General features: G+C 41.5%; 10 non-coding genes across 10 annotated transcripts in view; all 10 read right to left on the reverse strand.

Annotated features, from left to right (window-relative positions):
• TRNAS-AGA (transfer RNA serine (anticodon AGA)) overlaps nucleotides 1–60 on the reverse strand; it is an 82-nt gene extending 22 nt beyond the window's left edge. The window contains exon 1 of the tRNA in view: nucleotides 1–60. This exon is cut by the window's left edge and continues 22 nt beyond it. This is a non-coding gene — a tRNA (tRNA-Ser).
• Nucleotides 61–2,920: 2,860 nt separating this feature from the next.
• TRNAS-AGA (transfer RNA serine (anticodon AGA)) lies at nucleotides 2,921–3,002 on the reverse strand. The gene has a single exon. It is a non-coding gene; the product is annotated as a tRNA-Ser (tRNA).
• A 1,486-nt stretch (nucleotides 3,003–4,488) lies between these two features.
• TRNAH-GUG (transfer RNA histidin (anticodon GUG)) lies at nucleotides 4,489–4,560 on the reverse strand. The gene has a single exon. It is a non-coding gene; the product is annotated as a tRNA-His (tRNA).
• Nucleotides 4,561–5,843: 1,283 nt separating this feature from the next.
• On the reverse strand, nucleotides 5,844–5,925 carry TRNAS-AGA (transfer RNA serine (anticodon AGA)). Its single transcript has one exon. It is a non-coding gene; the product is annotated as a tRNA-Ser (tRNA).
• Nucleotides 5,926–8,785: 2,860 nt separating this feature from the next.
• On the reverse strand, nucleotides 8,786–8,867 carry TRNAS-AGA (transfer RNA serine (anticodon AGA)). Its single transcript has one exon. It is a non-coding gene; the product is annotated as a tRNA-Ser (tRNA).
• A 2,860-nt stretch (nucleotides 8,868–11,727) lies between these two features.
• Nucleotides 11,728–11,809, reverse strand: TRNAS-AGA (transfer RNA serine (anticodon AGA)). Its single transcript has one exon. It is a non-coding gene; the product is annotated as a tRNA-Ser (tRNA).
• Nucleotides 11,810–13,308: 1,499 nt separating this feature from the next.
• Nucleotides 13,309–13,380, reverse strand: TRNAH-GUG (transfer RNA histidin (anticodon GUG)). The gene has a single exon. It is a non-coding gene; the product is annotated as a tRNA-His (tRNA).
• Nucleotides 13,381–14,669: 1,289 nt separating this feature from the next.
• Nucleotides 14,670–14,751, reverse strand: TRNAS-AGA (transfer RNA serine (anticodon AGA)). Its single transcript has one exon. It is a non-coding gene; the product is annotated as a tRNA-Ser (tRNA).
• Nucleotides 14,752–17,611: 2,860 nt separating this feature from the next.
• Nucleotides 17,612–17,693, reverse strand: TRNAS-AGA (transfer RNA serine (anticodon AGA)). Its single transcript has one exon. It is a non-coding gene; the product is annotated as a tRNA-Ser (tRNA).
• Nucleotides 17,694–19,192: 1,499 nt separating this feature from the next.
• On the reverse strand, nucleotides 19,193–19,264 carry TRNAH-GUG (transfer RNA histidin (anticodon GUG)). Its single transcript has one exon. It is a non-coding gene; the product is annotated as a tRNA-His (tRNA).
• Between the last annotated feature and the right edge of the window lie 736 nt (nucleotides 19,265–20,000).

Below are 20,000 nucleotides of genomic sequence, written 5' to 3' on the forward strand. Positions count from 1 at the left end.
TGCGCGGGGAGACCCCAATGGATTTCTAGTCCATCACCTTAACCACTCGGCCACAACAACTGACTGCAAGGTGTGTGCACATAATCTGTATGCAAGTTTTCAAGGTGTCCCACAGCAAATTCCTGATATTCTGCAATGCACTTTTTAAAAATAAGGTTTTTTTCAGCAGGCACATTCTCTCCTAAAAACAAAAATTGCATGCGTATATCTCTAGTTTGGAATACCATAGGCTTGCATGCATACTCTCATGGGTCACTCACGTTTTTTGGACCCTATTGCACTCTGTTTTCGTGCTGCTTTTAGTATATGTCCCATATTAAAGAAGTCTACCATCTTTGAGTATTTGAGGCTCCTTTGTAAGTGCTTCATATTTTTTCCTTGAAGAGCTATATAATAAAGGGGTCCGGGAAAGATTGCATTTATGGAAGATAAAAGAAGGCCCACTTGTCTCACCAAATGCTGTAGAGAAACCTGATGTTTTACTCATGTTATCCGTAGTTCGTTTTTGTTAGACCTTGCATTCTTAAGGTGGTCCCAACCCCACCTTATTGCTTTTCACCTCCGCATTTTGCTGTATCTTTTTGTTGGCCTTAGGACTCTGATCACTTTATCGCTACTAATCAGTGCTGAAGTGCACGTGCTTCTTCCCTAATCATGTGTATAATTGGAGTATACCTGACTGACAGATTTAATATACTTGAAAGCCCCTTGTAAAGTGGTATACCATATACCCAGGGACTGATTGTGCCGCCCAAAGAAATAGCATTTCAAACCTGTCTCAAGCCTGGTACTGCAGTGCCTGTGCTGCAGTGTACTGCCACTTCGACTTGGCATTTAAAACTACTTGCCAAGCCTTAAACTCCAATTTTATTACATATCAGTAACCCCTAAGGTAGGCCCTAAGTAGTCCTAGGGGCATCATGCTATGTAAGTAAAAGGTAAGACATGTACTGTGGTAGTTTGTATGTCCTAGTAGTATCAAACAGTCTATTACATTTTTCACTACTGTGAGGTCTGCCCCTCTCATAGGTTAGCATTGGGTATTCCCTTATACTTTTTGGGGGGTAATTCCATATCAGAGAGGAGAAGCTTTATTTATTTATTGATAAATCCTATCTACTGGTGAGGTTGGATTTAATCTTACTATTGTATAAATGCCATTTTTAGAGAGTGAGCATTTCTCTGCACTTACTGCTCTATTTGCATTGAAACCTGTCTTCGATTGACGTCTGGATTGGGCTGCGAGACAGCTACATATGTGCATTCCCTGTAGACAGCCACAACACAGGTCACTCAACTGCAACTGCATTCATCTGCATTCTGATTGGCCTGGGGGAGAGCTCCGCTCCCCTTACCGTAAATATGTTCAAGAACGATACTTTATGTCAGTAAGTACAGTATGCCTACATCTTATAATCATGTGTGTTTAAATAATTTGTTGTTAGATCGTTTACATATTGAAAAGGATCTGTTTTTATTAGACATTTAACAAAAACAACTGGTACATTTGGGAATTCTGTAAAGGAAAAACCCAACTGCCGTGACATTGCCAACCACAATGCCGTGACTCGGATTCGAACCGAGGTTGCTGCGGCCACAACGCAGAGTACTAACCACTATACGATCAAGGCGAGCTACTGGGGCTCAATAACGTACAATGACATGAAGAAATTATAATTCGGAACACTCAGGGCTACTCCTGTGATAGGCTGAATGTGTTCATTGCTTCCTCATTCCTTATACAAAGGCTTTATCTCCTCAGTGGTTGATAGGCTGAAACCGTTTCCTGGCCGCCTGCTTGTGAACTGGCAGGAGTCAAAGATCACACATACACTGGTGGGCCTGTGATGGGACACCAATGCAGAGAAACACACCTGGCGCAGATATTCTATTCTGTTTATTAGACCTGCATCTCCCCTGTACCTCCTCAAGCCATCTGTATGTGAAGCAAGAAAGAGTTAAGGAACGGTCCATCTACACTTTTATTGGGAGGATGCTGCCGTGAGCTCCTCCCAGCTAATCACACAAACAGCAGTAAAGCAAGATAACTACACAGTTAGGGGGGACCGCATGGTTAGGTTTTTGAGGAATTATTGAAACTGACCTCAGTGACCCATAATCAGAGCTGTGGCTAATGACTGCATGCCTAATTATGATGAAGCAAGCACCATGGCTCGTAGGGGCCCCACAACACACTTTTCTTAGCTCATTGAATTAAAGTATAAACTTCTGCCATGTGTGAGTGGTAAAGGCTTGTTCATTTTGTTGCTTTTCAAATTCACGTCTGACAACAAGACGAAGGAACATTGGGGCATCAGACGCTTTGGAAAGTAGCCACCAACCGCAGAGAAAGAGAGAAAGAGGGAAAAGACAGTATGAGGTGTGGAGAAAACAGCAGCAGGTACAAGGAGCTCAAATGAGATTAATGGCGCCTAAATAGAGCACGTAAAGGAACAGTTACAAATCTAAGAAAAGGGAAAGAAAAGACTAGGAAAAAACACAGAAAGAGCTTGTAGATGAAATTCTCTTCCAGGAACAGCAGGTTAAGAGAAATTACACAGGGAGCAGTTAAGCTTGTAACACGGGGGAGAATAGAAAAGAAAATGCAGTTTTATGAAGTGTGTTTGCCTAATCCAGCTAGCACTTTTATTTTATTTCTCTATTTGCTTCTTTTATTGGTAAAGTAAGTTTCAAGTGCATGCACAGGTATGACCGAGAGAGCCAGGGTATAATAATTTGAAGCGTTTGCACCAGCGCTAATGAAGGACGAGAGTTATAGCAAAGATATGAAAGGGGGAGCGATAATAAATATGTGATATGGCAATAGTGACACCAAAATAAGCCACCTATTTATAAAACTGACATGGAAGAAATACTAAAGGTTAACTTCTGAAATTGTAGCCGATGTTAAAAAGATTCTCGTTGTCGGCAGGATTCGAACCTGCGCGGGGAGACCCCAATGGATTTCTAGTCCATCGCCTTAACCACTCGGCCACAACAACTGACTGCAAGGTGTGTGCACATAATCTGTATGCAAGTTTTCAAGGTGTCCCACAGCAAATTCCTGATATTCTGCAAAGCACTTTTTAAAAATAAGGTTTTTTTCAGCAGGCACATTCTCTCCTAAAAACAAAAATTGCATGCGTATATCTCTAGTTTGGAATACCATAGGCTTGCATGCATACTCTCATGGGTCACTCAAGTTTTTTGGACCCTATTGCACTCTGTTTTCGTGCTGCTTTTAGTATATGTCCCATATTAAAGAAGTCTACCATCTTTGAGTATTTGAGGCTTCTTTGTAAGTGCTTTATATTTTTTCCTTGAAGAGCTATATAATAAAGGGGTCCGGGAAGGATTGCATTTATGGAAGATAAAAGAAGGCCCACTTGTCTCACCAAATGCTGTAGAGAAACCTGATGTTTTACTCATGTTATCCTTAGTTCGTTTTTGTTAGACCTTGCATTCTTAAGGTGGTCCCAACCCCACCTTATTGCTTTTCACCTCCGCATTTTGCTGTATCTTTTTGTTGGCCTTAGGACTCTGATCACTTTATCGCTACTAATCAGTGCTGAAGTGCACGTGCTTCTTCCCTAATCATGTGTATAATTGGAGTATACCTGACTGACAGATTTAATTTACTTGAAAGCCCCTTGTAAAGTGGTATACCATATACCCAGGGACTGATTGTGCCGCCCAAAGAAATAGCATTTCAAACCTGTCTCAAGCCTGCTACTGCAGTGCCTGTGCTGCAGTGTACTGCCACTTCGACTTGACATTTAAAACTACTTGCCAAGCCTTAAACTCCAATTTTATTACATATCAGTAACCCCTAAGGTAGGCCCTAGGTAGTCCTAGGGGCATCATGCTATGTAAGTAAAAGGTAAGACATGTACTGTGGTAGTTTGTATGTCCTAGTAGTATCAAACAGTCTATTACATTTTTCACTACTGTGAGGTCTGCCCCTCTCATAGGTTAGCATTGGGTATTCCCTTATACTTTTTGGGGGGTAATTCCATATCAGAGAGGAGAAGTTTATTTATTTATTGATAAATCCTATCTACTGGTGAGGTTGGATTTAATCTTACTATTGTATAAATGCCATTTTTAGAGAGTGAGCATTTCTCTGCACTTACTGCTCTATTTGCATTGAAACCTGTCTTCGATTGACGTCTGGATTGGGCTGCGAGACAGCTCCATATGTGCATTCCCTGTAGACAGCCACAACACAGGTCACTCAACTGCAACTGCATTCATCTGCATTCTGATTGGCCTGGGGGAGAGCTCCGCTCCCCTTACCGCAAATATGTTCAAGAACGATAATTTATGTCAGTAAGTACAGTATACCTACATCTTATAATCATGTGTGTTTAAATAATTTGTTGTTAGATCGTTTAAATATTGAAAAGGATCTGTTTTTAATAGACATTTTACAAAAACAACTGGTACATTTGGGAATTCTGTAAAGGAAAAACCCAACTGCCGTGACATTGCCATGACTCGGATTCGAACCGAGGTTGCTGCGGCCACAACGCAGAGTACTAACCACTATACGATCACGGCGAGCTACTTGGGCTCCATAACGTACAGTGACATGAAGAAATTATAATTTGGAACACTCAGGGCTACTCCTGTGATAGGCTGAATGTGTTCATTGCTTCCTCATTCCTTATACAAAGGCTTTATCTCCTCAGTGGTTGATAGGCTGAAACCGTTTCCTGGCCGCCTGCTTGTGAACTGGCAGGAGTCAAAGATCACACATACACTGGTGGGCCTGTGATGGGACACCAATGCAGAGAAACACACCTGGCGCAGATATTCTATTCTGTTTATTAGACCTGCATCTCCCCTGTACCTCCTCAAGCCATCTGTATGTGAAGCAAGAAAGAGTTAAGGAACGGTCCATCTACACTTTTATTGGGAGGATGCTGCCGTGAGCTCCTCCCAGCTAATCACACAAACAGCAGTAAAGCAAGATAACTACACAGTTAGGGGGGACTGCATGGTTTTTGAGGAATTGTTGAAACTGACCTCAGTGACCCATAATCAGAGCTGTGGCTAATGACTGCATGCCTAATTATGATGAAGCAAGCATCATGGCTCGTAGGGGCCCCACAACACACTTTTCTTAGCTCATTGAATTAAAGTATAAACTTCTGCCATGTGTGAGTGGTAAAGGCTTGTTAATTTTGTTGCTTTTCAAATTCACGTCTGACAACAAGACGAAGGAACATTGGGGCATCAGACGCTTTGGAAAGTAGCCACCAACCGCAGAGAAAGAGAGAAAGAGGGAAAAGACAGTATGAGGTGTGGAGAAAACAGCAGCAGGTGCAAGGAGCTCAAATGAGATTAATGGCGCCTAAATAGAGCACGTAAAGGAACAGTTACAAATCTAAGAAAAGGGAAAGAAAAGACTAGGAAAAAACACAGAAAGAGCTTGTAGATGAAATTCTCTTCCAGGAACAGCAGGTTAAGAGAAATTACACAGGGAGCAGTTAAGCTTGTAACACGGGGGAGAATAGAAAAGAAAATGCAGTTTTATGAAGTGTGTTTGCCTAATCCAGCTAGCACTTTTATTTTATTTCTCTATTTGCTTCTTTTATTGGTAAAGTAAGTTTCAAGTGCATGCACAGGTATGACCGAGAGAGCCAGGGTATAATAATTTGAAGCGTTTGCACCAGCGCTAATGAAGGACGAGAGTTATAGCAAAGATATGAAAGGGGGAGCGATAATAAATATGTGATATGGCAATAGTGACACCAAAATAAGCCACCTATTTATAAAACTGACATGGAAGAAATACTAAAGGTTAACTTCTGAAATTGTAGCCATGTTAAAAAGATTCTCATTGTCGGCAGGATTCGAACCTGCACGGGGAGACCCCAATGGATTTCTAGTCCATCGCCTTAACCACTCGGCCACAACAACTGACTGCAAGGTGTGTGCACATAATCTGTATGCAAGTTTTCAAGGTGTCCCACAGCAAATTCCTGATATTCTGCAATGCACTTTTTAAAAATAAGGTTTTTTTCAGCAGGCACATTCTCTCCTAAAAACAAAAATTGCATGCGTATATCTCTAGTTTGGAATACCATAGGCTTGCATGCATACTCTCATGGGTCACTCAAGTTTTTTGGACCCTATTGCACTCTGTTTTCGTGCTGCTTTTAGTATATGTCCCATATTAAAGAAGTCTACCATCTTTGAGTATTTGAGGCTCCTTTGTAAGTGCTTTATATTTTTTCCTTGAAGAGCTATATAATAAAGGGGTCCGGGAAGGATTGCATTTATGGAAGATAAAAGAAGGCCCACTTGTCTCACCAAATGCTGTAGAGAAACCTGATGTTTTACTCATGTTATCCTTAGTTCGTTTTTGTTAGACCTTGCATTCTTAAGGTGGTCCCAACCCCACCTTATTGCTTTTCACCACCGCATTTTGCTGTATCTTTTTGTTGGCCTTAGGACTCTGATCACTTTATCGCTACTAATCAGTGCTGAAGTGCACGTGCTTCTTCCCTAATCATGTGTATAATTGGAGTATACCTGACTGACAGATTTAATTTACTTGAAAGCCCCTTGTAAAGTGGTATACCATATACCCAGGGACTGATTGTGCCGCCCAAAGAAATAGCATTTCAAACCTGTCTCAAGCCTGCTACTGCAGTGCCTGTGCTGCAGTGTACTGCCACTTCGACTTGGCATTTAAAACTACTTGCCAAGCCTTAAACTCCAATTTTATTACATATCAGTAACCCCTAAGGTAGGCCCTAGGTAGTCCTAGGGGCATCATGCTATGTAAGTAAAAGGTAAGACATGTACTGTGGTATTTTGTATGTCCTAGTAGTATCAAACAGTCTATTACATTTTTCACTACTGTGAGGTCTGCCCCTCTCATAGGTTAGCATTGGGTATTCCCTTATACTTTTTGGGGGGTAATTCCATATCAGAGAGGAGAAGCTTTATTTATTTATTGATAAATCCTATCTACTGGTGAGGTTGGATTTAATCTTACTATTGTATAAATGCCATTTTTAGAGAGTGAGCATTTCTCTGCACTTACTGCTCTATTTGCATTGAAACCTGTCTTCGATTGACGTCTGGATTGGGCTGCGAGACAGCTACATATGTGCATTCCCTGTAGACAGCCACAACACAGGTCACTCAACTGCAACTGCATTCATCTGCATTCTGATTGGCCTGGGGGAGAGCTCCGCTCCCCTTACCGCAAATATGTTCAAGAACGATAATTTATGTCAGTAAGTACAGTATACCTACATCTTATAATCATGTGTGTTTAAATAATTTGTTGTCAGATCGTTTAAATATTGAAAAGGATCTGTTTTTAATAGACATTTTACAAAAACAACTGGTACATTTGGGAATTCTGTAAAGGAAAAACCCAACTGCCGTGACATTGCCAACCACAATGCCGTGACTCGGATTCGAACAGAGGTTGCTGCGGCCACAACGCAGAGTACTAACCACTATACGATCACGGCGAGCTACTTGGGCTCAATAACGTACAGTGACATGAAGAAATTATAATTCGGAACACTCAGGGCTACTCCTGTGATAGGCTGAATGTGTTCATTGCTTCCTCATTCCTTATACAAAGGCTTTATCTCCTCAGTGGTTGATAGGCTGAAACCGTTTCCTGGCCGCCTGCTTGTGAACTGGCAGGAGTCAAAGATCACACATACACTGGTGGGCCTGTGATGGGACACCAATGCAGAGAAACACACCTGGCGCAGATATTCTATTCTGTTTATTAGACCTGCATCTCCCCTGTACCTCCTCAAGCCATCTGTATGTGAAGCAAGAAAGAGTTAAGGAACGGTCCATCTACACTTTTATTGGGAGGATGCTGCCGTGAGCTCCTCCCAGCTAATCACACAAACAGCAGTAAAGCAAGATAACTACACAGTTAGGGGGGACTGCATGGTTAGGTTTTTGAGGAATTATTGAAACTGACCTCAGTGACCCATAATCAGAGCTGTGGCTAATGACTGCATGCCTAATTATGATGAAGCAAGCACCATGGCTCGTAGGGGCCCCACAACACACTTTTCTTAGCTCATTGAATTAAAGTATAAACTTCTGCCATGTGTGAGTGGTAAAGGCTTGTTAATTTTGTTGCTTTTCAAATTCACGTCTGACAACAAGACGAAGGAACATTGGGGCATCAGACGCTTTGGAAAGTAGCCACCAACCGCAGAGAAAGAGAGAAAGAGGGAAAAGACAGTATGAGGTGTGGAGAAAACAGCAGCAGGTACAAGGAGCTCAAATGAGATTAATGGCGCCTAAATAGAGCACGTAAAGGAACAGTTACAAATCTAAGAAAAGGGAAAGAAAAGACTAGGAAAAAACACAGAAAGAGCTTGTAGATGAAATTCTCTTCCAGGAACAGCAGGTTAAGAGAAATTACACAGGGAGCAGTTAAGCTTGTAACACGGGGGAGAATAGAAAAGAAAATGCAGTTTTATGAAGTGTGTTTGCCTAATCCAGCTAGCACTTTTATTTTATTTCTCTATTTGCTTCTTTTATTGGTAAAGTAAGTTTCAAGTGCATGCACAGGTATGACCGAGAGAGCCAGGGTATAATAATTTGAAGCGTTTGCACCAGCGCTAATGAAGGACGAGAGTTATAGCAAAGATATGAAAGGGGGAGCGATAATAAATATGTGCTATGGCAATAGTGACACCAAAATACGCCACCTATTTATAAAACTGACATGGAAGAAATACTAAAGGTTAACTTCTGAAATTGTAGCCGATGTTAAAAAGATTCTCGTTGTCGGCAGGATTCGAACCTGCGCGGGGAGACCCCAATGGATTTCTAGTCCATCGCCTTAACCACTCGGCCACAACAACTGACTGCAAGGTGTGTGCACATAATCTGTATGCAAGTTTTGAAGGTGTCCCACAGCAAATTCCTGATATTCTGCAATGCACTTTTTAAAAATAAGGTTTTTTTCAGCAGGCACATTCTCTCCTAAAAACTAAAATTGCATGCGTATATCTCTAGTTTGGAATACCATAGGCTTGCATGCATACTCTCATGGGTCACTCACGTTTTTTGGACCCTATTGCACTCTGTTTTCGTGCTGCTTTTAGTATATGTCCCATATTAAAGAAGTCTACCATCTTTGAGTATTTGAGGCTCCTTTGTAAGTGCTTTATATTTTTTCCTTGAAGAGCTATATAATAAAGGGGTCCGGGAAAGATTGCATTTATGGAAGATAAAAGAAGGCCCACTTGTCTCACCAAATGCTGTAGAGAAACCTGATGTTTTACTCATGTTATCCTTAGTTCGTTTTTCTTAGACCTTGCATTCTTAAGGTGGTCCCAACCCCACCTTATTGCTTTTCACCTCCGCATTTTGCTGTATCTTTTTGTTGGCCTTAGGACTCTGATCACTTTATCGCTACTAATCAGTGCTGAAGTGCACGTGCTTCTTCCCTAATCATGTGTATAATTGGAGTATACCTGACTGACAGATTTAATTTACTTGAAAGCCCCTTGTAAAGTGGTATACCATATACCCAGGGACTGATTGTGCAGCCCAAAGAAATAGCATTTCAAACCTGTCTCAAGCCTGGTACTGCAGTGCCTGTGCTGCAGTGTACTGCCACTTCGACTTGGCATTTAAAACTACTTGCCAAGCCTTAAACTCCAATTTTATTACATATCAGTAACCCCTAAGGTAGGCCCTAGGTAGTCCTAGGGGCATCATGCTATGTAAGTAAAAGGTAAGACATGTACTGTGGTAGTTTGTATGTCCTAGTAGTATCAAGCAGTCTATTACATTTTTCACTACTGTGAGGTCTGCCCCTCTCATAGGTTAGCATTGGGTATTCCCTTATACTTTTTGGGGGGTAATTCCATATCAGAGAGGAGAAGCTTTATTTATTTATTGATAAATCCTATCTACTGGTGAGGTTGGATTTAATCTTACTATTGTATAAATGCCATTTTTAGAGAGTGAGCATTTCTCTGCACTTACTGCTCTATTTGCATTGAAACCTGTCTTCGATTGACGTCTGGATTGGGCTGCGAGACAGCTACATATGTGCATTCCCTGTAGACAGCCACAACACAGGTCACTCAACTGCAACTGCATTCATCTGCATTCTGATTGGCCTGGGGGAGAGCTCCGCTCCCCTTACCGCAAATATGTTCAAGAACGATAATTTATGTCAGTAAGTACAGTATGCCTACATCTTATAATCATGTGTGTTTAAATAATTTGTTGTTAGATCGTTTAAATATTGAAAAGGATCTGTTTTTAATAGACATTTAACAAAAACAACTGGTACATTTGGGAATTCTGTAAAGGAAAAACCCAACTGCCGTGACATTGCCAACCACAATGCCGTGACTCGGATTCGAACCGAGGTTGCTGCGGCCACAACGCAGAGTACTAACCACTATACGATCAAGGCGAGCTACTTGGGCTCAATAACGTACAATGACATGAAGAAATTATAATTCGGAACACTCAGGGCTACTCCTGTGATAGGCTGAATGTGTTCATTGCTTCCTCATTCCTTATACAAAGGTTTTATCTCCTCAGTGGTTGATAGGCTGAAACCGTTTCCTGGCCGCCTGCTTGTGAACTGGCAGGAGTCAAAGATCACACATACACTGGTGGGCCTGTGATGGGACACCAATGCAGAGAAACACACCTGGCGCAGATATTCTATTCTGTTTATTAGACCTGCATCTCCCCTGTACCTCCTCAAGCCATCTGTATGTGAAGCAAGAAAGAGTTAAGGAACGGTCCATCTACACTTTTATTGGGAGGATGCTGCCGTGAGCTCCTCCCAGCTAATCACACAAACAGCAGTAAAGCAAGATAACTACACAGTTAGGGGGGACTGCATGGTTAGGTTTTTGAGGAATTATTGAAACTGACCTCAGTGACCCATAATCAGAGCTGTGGCTAATGACTGCATGCCTAATTATGATGAAGCAAGCACCATGGCTCGTAGGGGCCCCACAACACACTTTTCTTAGCTCATTGAATTAAAGTATAAACTTCTGCCATGTGTGAGTGGTAAAGGCTTGTTAATTTTGTTGCTTTTCAAATTCACGTCTGACAACAAGACGAAGGAACATTGGGGCATCAGACGCTTTGGAAAGTAGCCACCAACCGCAGAGAAAGAGAGAAAGAGGGAAAAGACAGTATGAGGTGTGGAGAAAACAGCAGCAGGTACAAGGAGCTCAAATGAGATTAATGGCGCCTAAATAGAGCACGTAAAGGAACAGTTACAAATCTAAGAAAAGGGAAAGAAAAGACTAGGAAAAAACACAGAAAGAGCTTGTAGATGAAATTCTCTTCCAGGAACAGCAGGTTAAGAGAAATTACACAGGGAGCAGTTAAGCTTGTAACACGGGGGAGAATAGAAAAGAAAATGCAGTTTTATGAAGTGTGTTTGCCTAATCCAGCTAGCACTTTTATTTTATTTCTCTATTTGCTTCTTTTATTGGTAAAGTAAGTTTCAAGTGCATGCACAGGTATGACCGAGAGAGCCAGGGTATAATAATTTGAAGCGTTTGCACCAGCGCTAATAAAGGACGAGAGTTATAGCAAAGATATGAAAGGGGGAGCGATAATAAATATGTGATATGGCAATAGTGACACCAAAATAAGCCACCTATTTATAAAACTGACATGGAAGAAATACTAAAGGTTAACTTCTGAAATTGTAGCCGATGTTAAAAAGATTCTCGTTGTCGGCAGGATTCGAACCTGCGCGGGGAGACCCCAATGGATTTCTAGTCCATCGCCTTAACCACTCGGCCACAACAACTGACTGCAAGGTGTGTGCACATAATCTGTATGCAAGTTTTCAAGGTGTCCCACAGCAAATTCCTGATATTTTGCAATGCACTTTTTAAGAATAATATTTTTTTCAGCAGGCACATTCTCTCCTAAAAATAAAAATTGCATGTGTATATCTCTAGTTTGGAATACCATAGGCTTGCATGCATACTCTCATGGGTCACTCAAGAGTTTTGGACCCTATTGCACTCTGTTTTCGTGCTGCTTTTAGTATATGGCCCATATTACAGAAGTCTACCATCTTTGAGTATTTGAGGCTCCTTTGTAAGTGCTTTATATTTTTTCCTTGAAGAGCTATATAATAAAGGGGTCCGGGAAAGATTGCATTTATGGAAGATAAAAGAAGGCCCACTTGTCTCACCAAATGCTGTAGAGAAACCTGATGTTTTACTCATGTTATCCTTAGTTCGTTTTTGTTAGACCTTGCATTCTTAAGGTGGTCCCAACCCCACCTTATTGCTTTTCACCTCCGCATTTTGCTGTATCTTTTTGTTGGCCTTAGGACTCTGATCACTTTATCGCTACTAATCAGTGCTGAAGTGCACGTGCTTCTTCCCTAATCATGTGTATAATTGGAGTATACCTGACTGACAGATTTAATTTACTTGAAAGCCCCTTGTAAAGTGGTATACCATAAACCCAGGGACTGATTGTGCCGCCCAAAGAAATAGCATTTCAAACCTGTCTCAAGCCTGCTACTGCAGTGCCTGTGCTGCAGTGTACTGCCACTTCGACTTGGCATTTAAAACTACTTGCCAAGCCTTAAACTCCAATTTTATTACATATCAGTAACCCCTAAGGTAGGCCCTAGGTAGTCCTAGGGGCATCATGCTATGTAAGTAAAAGGTAAGACATGTACTGTGGTATTTTGTATGTCCTAGTAGTATCAAACAGTCTATTACATTTTTCACTACTGTGAGGTCTGCCCCTCTCATAGGTTAGCATTGGGTATTCCCTTATACTTTTTGGGGGGTAATTCCATATCAGAGAGGAGAAGCTTTATTTATTTATTGATAAATCCTATCTACTGGTGAGGTTGGATTTAATCTTACTATTGTATAAATGCCATTTTTAGAGAGTGAGCATTTCTCTGCACTTACTGCTCTATTTGCATTGAAACCTGTCTTCGATTGACGTCTGGATTGGGCTGCGAGACAGCTACATATGTGCATTCCCTGTAGACAGCCACAACACAGGTCACTCAACTGCAACTGCATTCATCTGCATTCTGATTGGCCTGGGGGAGAGCTCCGCTCCCCTTACCGCAAATATGTTCAAGAACGATAATTTATGTCAGTAAGTACAGTATACCTACATCTTATAATCATGTGTGTTTAAATAATTTGTTGTTAGATCGTTTAAATATTGAAAAGGATCTGTTTTTAATAGACATTTTACAAAAACAACTGGTACATTTGGGAATTCTGTAAAGGAAAAACCCAACTGCCGTGACATTGCCAACCACAATGCCGTGACTCGGATTCGAACCGAGGTTGCTGCGGCCACAACGCAGAGTACTAACCACTATACGATCACGGCGAGCTACTTGGGCTCCATAACGTACAGTGACATGAAGAAATTATAATTCGGAACACTCAGGGCTACTCCTGTGATAGGCTGAATGTGTTCATTGCTTCCTCATTCCTTATACAAAGGCTTTATCTCCTCAGTGGTTGATAGGCTGAAACCGTTTCCTGGCCGCCTGCTTGTGAACTGGCAGGAGTCAAAGATCACACATACACTGGTGGGCCTGTGATGGGACACCAATGCAGAGAAACACACCTGGCGCAGATATTCTATTCTGTTTATTAGACCTGCATCTCCCCTGTACCTCCTCAAGCCATCTGTATGTGAAGCAAGAAAGAGTTAAGGAACGGTCCATCTACACTTTTATTGGGAGGATGCTGCCGTGAGCTCCTCCCAGCTAATCACACAAACAGCAGTAAAGCAAGATAACTACACAGTTAGGGGGGACTGCATGGTTAGGTTTTTGAGGAATTATTGAAACTGACCTCAGTGACCCATAATCAGAGCTGTGGCTAATGACTGCATGCCTAATTATGATGAAGCAAGCACCATGGCTCGTAGGGGCCCCACAACACACTTTTCTTAGCTCATTGAATTAAAGTATAAACTTCTGCCATGTGTGAGTGGTAAAGGCTTGTTAATTTTGTTGCTTTTCAAATTCACGTCTGACAACAAGACGAAGGAACATTGGGGCATCAGACGCTTTGGAAAGTAGCCACCAACCGCAGAGAAAGAGAGAAAGAGGGAAAAGACAGTATGAGGTGTGGAGAAAACAGCAGCAGGTACAAGGAGCTCAAATGAGATTAATGGCGCCTAAATAGAGCACGTAAAGGAACAGTTACAAATCTAAGAAAAGGGAAAGAAAAGACTAGGAAAAAACACAGAAAGAGCTTGTAGATGAAATTCTCTTCCAGGAACAGCAGGTTAAGAGAAATTACACAGGGAGCAGTTAAGCTTGTAACACGGGGGAGAATAGAAAAGAAAATGCAGTTTTATGAAGTGTGTTTGCCTAATCCAGCTAGCACTTTTATTTTATTTCTCTATTTGCTTCTTTTATTGGTAAAGTAAGTTTCAAGTGCATGCACAGGTATGACCGAGAGAGCCAGGGTATAATAATTTGAAGCGTTTGCACCAGCGCTAATGAAGGACGAGAGTTATAGCAAAGATATGAAAGGGGGAGCGATAATAAATATGTGCTATGGCAATAGTGACACCAAAATACGCCACCTATTTATAAAACTGACATGGAAGAAATACTAAAGGTTAACTTCTGAAATTGTAGCCGATGTTAAAAAGATTCTCGTTGTCGGCAGGATTCGAACCTGCGCGGGGAGACCCCAATGGATTTCTAGTCCATCGCCTTAACCACTCGGCCACAACAACTGACTGCAAGGTGTGTGCACATAATCTGTATGCAAGTTTTGAAGGTGTCCCACAGCAAATTCCTGATATTCTGCAATGCACTTTTTAAAAATAAGGTTTTTTTCAGCAGGCACATTCTCTCCTAAAAACTAAAATTGCATGCGTATATCTCTAGTTTGGAATACCATAGGCTTGCATGCATACTCTCATGGGTCACTCACGTTTTTTGGACCCTATTGCACTCTGTTTTCGTGCTGCTTTTAGTATATGTCCCATATTAAAGAAGTCTACCATCTTTGAGTATTTGAGGCTCCTTTGTAAGTGCTTTATATTTTTTCCTTGAAGAGCTATATAATAAAGGGGTCCGGGAAAGATTGCATTTATGGAAGATAAAAGAAGGCCCACTTGTCTCACCAAATGCTGTAGAGAAACCTGATGTTTTACTCATGTTATCCTTAGTTCGTTTTTCTTAGACCTTGCATTCTTAAGGTGGTCCCAACCCCACCTTATTGCTTTTCACCTCCGCATTTTGCTGTATCTTTTTGTTGGCCTTAGGACTCTGATCACTTTATCGCTACTAATCAGTGCTGAAGTGCACGTGCTTCTTCCCTAATCATGTGTATAATTGGAGTATACCTGACTGACAGATTTAATTTACTTGAAAGCCCCTTGTAAAGTGGTATACCATATACCCAGGGACTGATTGTGCAGCCCAAAGAAATAGCATTTCAAACCTGTCTCAAGCCTGGTACTGCAGTGCCTGTGCTGCAGTGTACTGCCACTTCGACTTGGCATTTAAAACTACTTGCCAAGCCTTAAACTCCAATTTTATTACATATCAGTAACCCCTAAGGTAGGCCCTAGGTAGTCCTAGGGGCATCATGCTATGTAAGTAAAAGGTAAGACATGTACTGTGGTAGTTTGTATGTCCTAGTAGTATCAAGCAGTCTATTACATTTTTCACTACTGTGAGGTCTGCCCCTCTCATAGGTTAGCATTGGGTATTCCCTTATACTTTTTGGGGGGTAATTCCATATCAGAGAGGAGAAGCTTTATTTATTTATTGATAAATCCTATCTACTGGTGAGGTTGGATTTAATCTTACTATTGTATAAATGCCATTTTTAGAGAGTGAGCATTTCTCTGCACTTACTGCTCTATTTGCATTGAAACCTGTCTTCGATTGACGTCTGGATTGGGCTGCGAGACAGCTACATATGTGCATTCCCTGTAGACAGCCACAACACAGGTCACTCAACTGCAACTGCATTCATCTGCATTCTGATTGGCCTGGGGGAGAGCTCCGCTCCCCTTACCGCAAATATGTTCAAGAACGATAATTTATGTCAGTAAGTACAGTATGCCTACATCTTATAATCATGTGTGTTTAAATAATTTGTTGTTAGATCGTTTAAATATTGAAAAGGATCTGTTTTTAATAGACATTTAACAAAAACAACTGGTACATTTGGGAATTCTGTAAAGGAAAAACCCAACTGCCGTGACATTGCCAACCACAATGCCGTGACTCGGATTCGAACCGAGGTTGCTGCGGCCACAACGCAGAGTACTAACCACTATACGATCAAGGCGAGCTACTTGGGCTCAATAACGTACAATGACATGAAGAAATTATAATTCGGAACACTCAGGGCTACTCCTGTGATAGGCTGAATGTGTTCATTGCTTCCTCATTCCTTATACAAAGGTTTTATCTCCTCAGTGGTTGATAGGCTGAAACCGTTTCCTGGCCGCCTGCTTGTGAACTGGCAGGAGTCAAAGATCACACATACACTGGTGGGCCTGTGATGGGACACCAATGCAGAGAAACACACCTGGCGCAGATATTCTATTCTGTTTATTAGACCTGCATCTCCCCTGTACCTCCTCAAGCCATCTGTATGTGAAGCAAGAAAGAGTTAAGGAACGGTCCATCTACACTTTTATTGGGAGGATGCTGCCGTGAGCTCCTCCCAGCTAATCACACAAACAGCAGTAAAGCAAGATAACTACACAGTTAGGGGGGACTGCATGGTTAGGTTTTTGAGGAATTATTGAAACTGACCTCAGTGACCCATAATCAGAGCTGTGGCTAATGACTGCATGCCTAATTATGATGAAGCAAGCACCATGGCTCGTAGGGGCCCCACAACACACTTTTCTTAGCTCATTGAATTAAAGTATAAACTTCTGCCATGTGTGAGTGGTAAAGGCTTGTTAATTTTGTTGCTTTTCAAATTCACGTCTGACAACAAGACGAAGGAACATTGGGGCATCAGACGCTTTGGAAAGTAGCCACCAACCGCAGAGAAAGAGAGAAAGAGGGAAAAGACAGTATGAGGTGTGGAGAAAACAGCAGCAGGTACAAGGAGCTCAAATGAGATTATTGGCGCCTAAATAGAGCACGTAAAGGAACAGTTACAAATCTAAGAAAAGGGAAAGAAAAGACTAGGAAAAAACACAGAAAGAGCTTGTAGATGAAATTCTCTTCCAGGAACAGCAGGTTAAGAGAAATTACACAGGGAGCAGTTAAGCTTGTAACACGGGGGAGAATAGAAAAGAAAATGCAGTTTTATGAAGTGTGTTTGCCTAATCCAGCTAGCACTTTTATTTTATTTCTCTATTTGCTTCTTTTATTGGTAAAGTAAGTTTCAAGTGCATGCACAGGTATGACCGAGAGAGCCAGGGTATAATAATTTGAAGCGTTTGCACCAGCGCTAATAAAGGACGAGAGTTATAGCAAAGATATGAAAGGGGGAGCGATAATAAATATGTGATATGGCAATAGTGACACCAAAATAAGCCACCTATTTATAAAACTGACATGGAAGAAATACTAAAGGTTAACTTCTGAAATTGTAGCCGATGTTAAAAAGATTCTCGTTGTCGGCAGGATTCGAACCTGCGCGGGGAGACCCCAATGGATTTCTAGTCCATCGCCTTAACCACTCGGCCACAACAACTGACTGCAAGGTGTGTGCACATAATCTGTATGCAAGTTTTCAAGGTGTCCCACAGCAAATTCCTGATATTTTGCAATGCACTTTTTAAGAATAATATTTTTTTCAGCAGGCACATTCTCTCCTAAAAATAAAAATTGCATGTGTATATCTCTAGTTTGGAATACCATAGGCTTGCATGCATACTCTCATGGGTCACTCAAGAGTTTTGGACCCTATTGCACTCTGTTTTCGTGCTGCTTTTAGTATATGGCCCATATTACAGAAGTCTACCATCTTTGAGTATTTGAGGCTCCTTTGTAAGTGCTTTATATTTTTTCCTTGAAGAGCTATATAATAAAGGGGTCCGGGAAAGATTGCATTTATGGAAGATAAAAGAAGGCCCACTTGTCTCACCAAATGCTGTAGAGAAACCTGATGTTTTACTCATGTTATCCTTAGTTCGTTTTTGTTAGACCTTGCATTCTTAAGGTGGTCCCAACCCCACCTTATTGCTTTTCACCTCCGCATTTTGCTGTATCTTTTTGTTGGCCTTAGGACTCTGATCACTTTATCGCTACTAATCAGTGCTGAAGTGCACGTGCTTCTTCCCTAATCATGTGTATAATTGGAGTATACCTGACTGACAGATTTAATTTACTTGAAAGCCCCTTGTAAAGTGGTATACCATAAACCCAGGGACTGATTGTGCCGCCCAAAGAAATAGCATTTCAAACCTGTCTCAAGCCTGCTACTGCAGTGCCTGTGCTGCAGTGTACTGCCACTTCGACTTGGCATTTAAAACTACTTGCCAAGCCTTAAACTCCAATTTTATTACATATCAGTAACCCCTAAGGTAGGCCCTAGGTAGTCCTAGGGGCATCATGCTATGTAAGTAAAAGGTAAGACATGTACTGTGGTATTTTGTATGTCCTAGTAGTATCAAACAGTCTATTACATTTTTCACTACTGTGAGGTCTGCCCCTCTCATAGGTTAGCATTGGGTATTCCCTTATACTTTTTGGGGGGTAATTCCATATCAGAGAGGAGAAGCTTTATTTATTTATTGATAAATCCTATCTACTGGTGAGGTTGGATTTAATCTTACTATTGTATAAATGCCATTTTTAGAGAGTGAGCATTTCTCTGCACTTACTGCTCTATTTGCATTGAAACCTGTCTTCGATTGACGTCTGGATTGGGCTGCGAGACAGCTACATATGTGCATTCCCTGTAGACAGCCACAACACAGGTCACTCAACTGCAACTGCATTCATCTGCATTCTGATTGGCCTGGGGGAGAGCTCCGCTCCCCTTACCGCAAATATGTTCAAGAACGATAATTTATGTCAGTAAGTACAGTATACCTACATCTTATAATCATGTGTGTTTAAATAATTTGTTGTTAGATCGTTTAAATATTGAAAAGGATCTGTTTTTAATAGACATTTTACAAAAACAACTGGTACATTTGGGAATTCTGTAAAGGAAAAACCCAACTGCCGTGACATTGCCAACCACAATGCCGTGACTCGGATTCGAACCGAGGTTGCTGCGGCCACAACGCAGAGTACTAACCACTATACGATCACGGCGAGCTACTTGGGCTCCATAACGTACAGTGACATGAAGAAATTATAATTCGGAACACTCAGGGCTACTCCTGTGATAGGCTGAATGTGTTCATTGCTTCCTCATTCCTTATACAAAGGCTTTATCTCCTCAGTGGTTGATAGGCTGAAACCGTTTCCTGGCCGCCTGCTTGTGAACTGGCAGGAGTCAAAGATCACACATACACTGGTGGGCCTGTGATGGGACACCAATGCAGAGAAACACACCTGGCGCAGATATTCTATTCTGTTTATTAGACCTGCATCTCCCCTGTACCTCCTCAAGCCATCTGTATGTGAAGCAAGAAAGAGTTAAGGAACGGTCCATCTACACTTTTATTGGGAGGATGCTGCCGTGAGCTCCTCCCAGCTAATCACACAAACAGCAGTAAAGCAAGATAACTACACAGTTAGGGGGGACTGCATGGTTAGGTTTTTGAGGAATTATTGAAACTGACCTCAGTGACCCATAATCAGAGCTGTGGCTAATGACTGCATGCCTAATTATGATGAAGCAAGCACCATGGCTCGTAGGGGCCCCACAACACACTTTTCTTAGCTCATTGAATTAAAGTATAAACTTCTGCCATGTGTGAGTGGTAAAGGCTTGTTAATTTTGTTGCTTTTCAAATTCACGTCTGACAACAAGACGAAGGAACATTGGGGCATCAGACGCTTTGGAAAGTAGCCACCAACCGCAGAGAAAGAGAGAAAGAGGGAA

This window comes from Lissotriton vulgaris, chromosome 1_1, assembly GCF_964263255.1.
Source record: "Lissotriton vulgaris chromosome 1_1, aLisVul1.2, whole genome shotgun sequence".
Classification (NCBI taxonomy): domain Eukaryota; kingdom Metazoa; phylum Chordata; class Amphibia; order Caudata; family Salamandridae; genus Lissotriton; species Lissotriton vulgaris.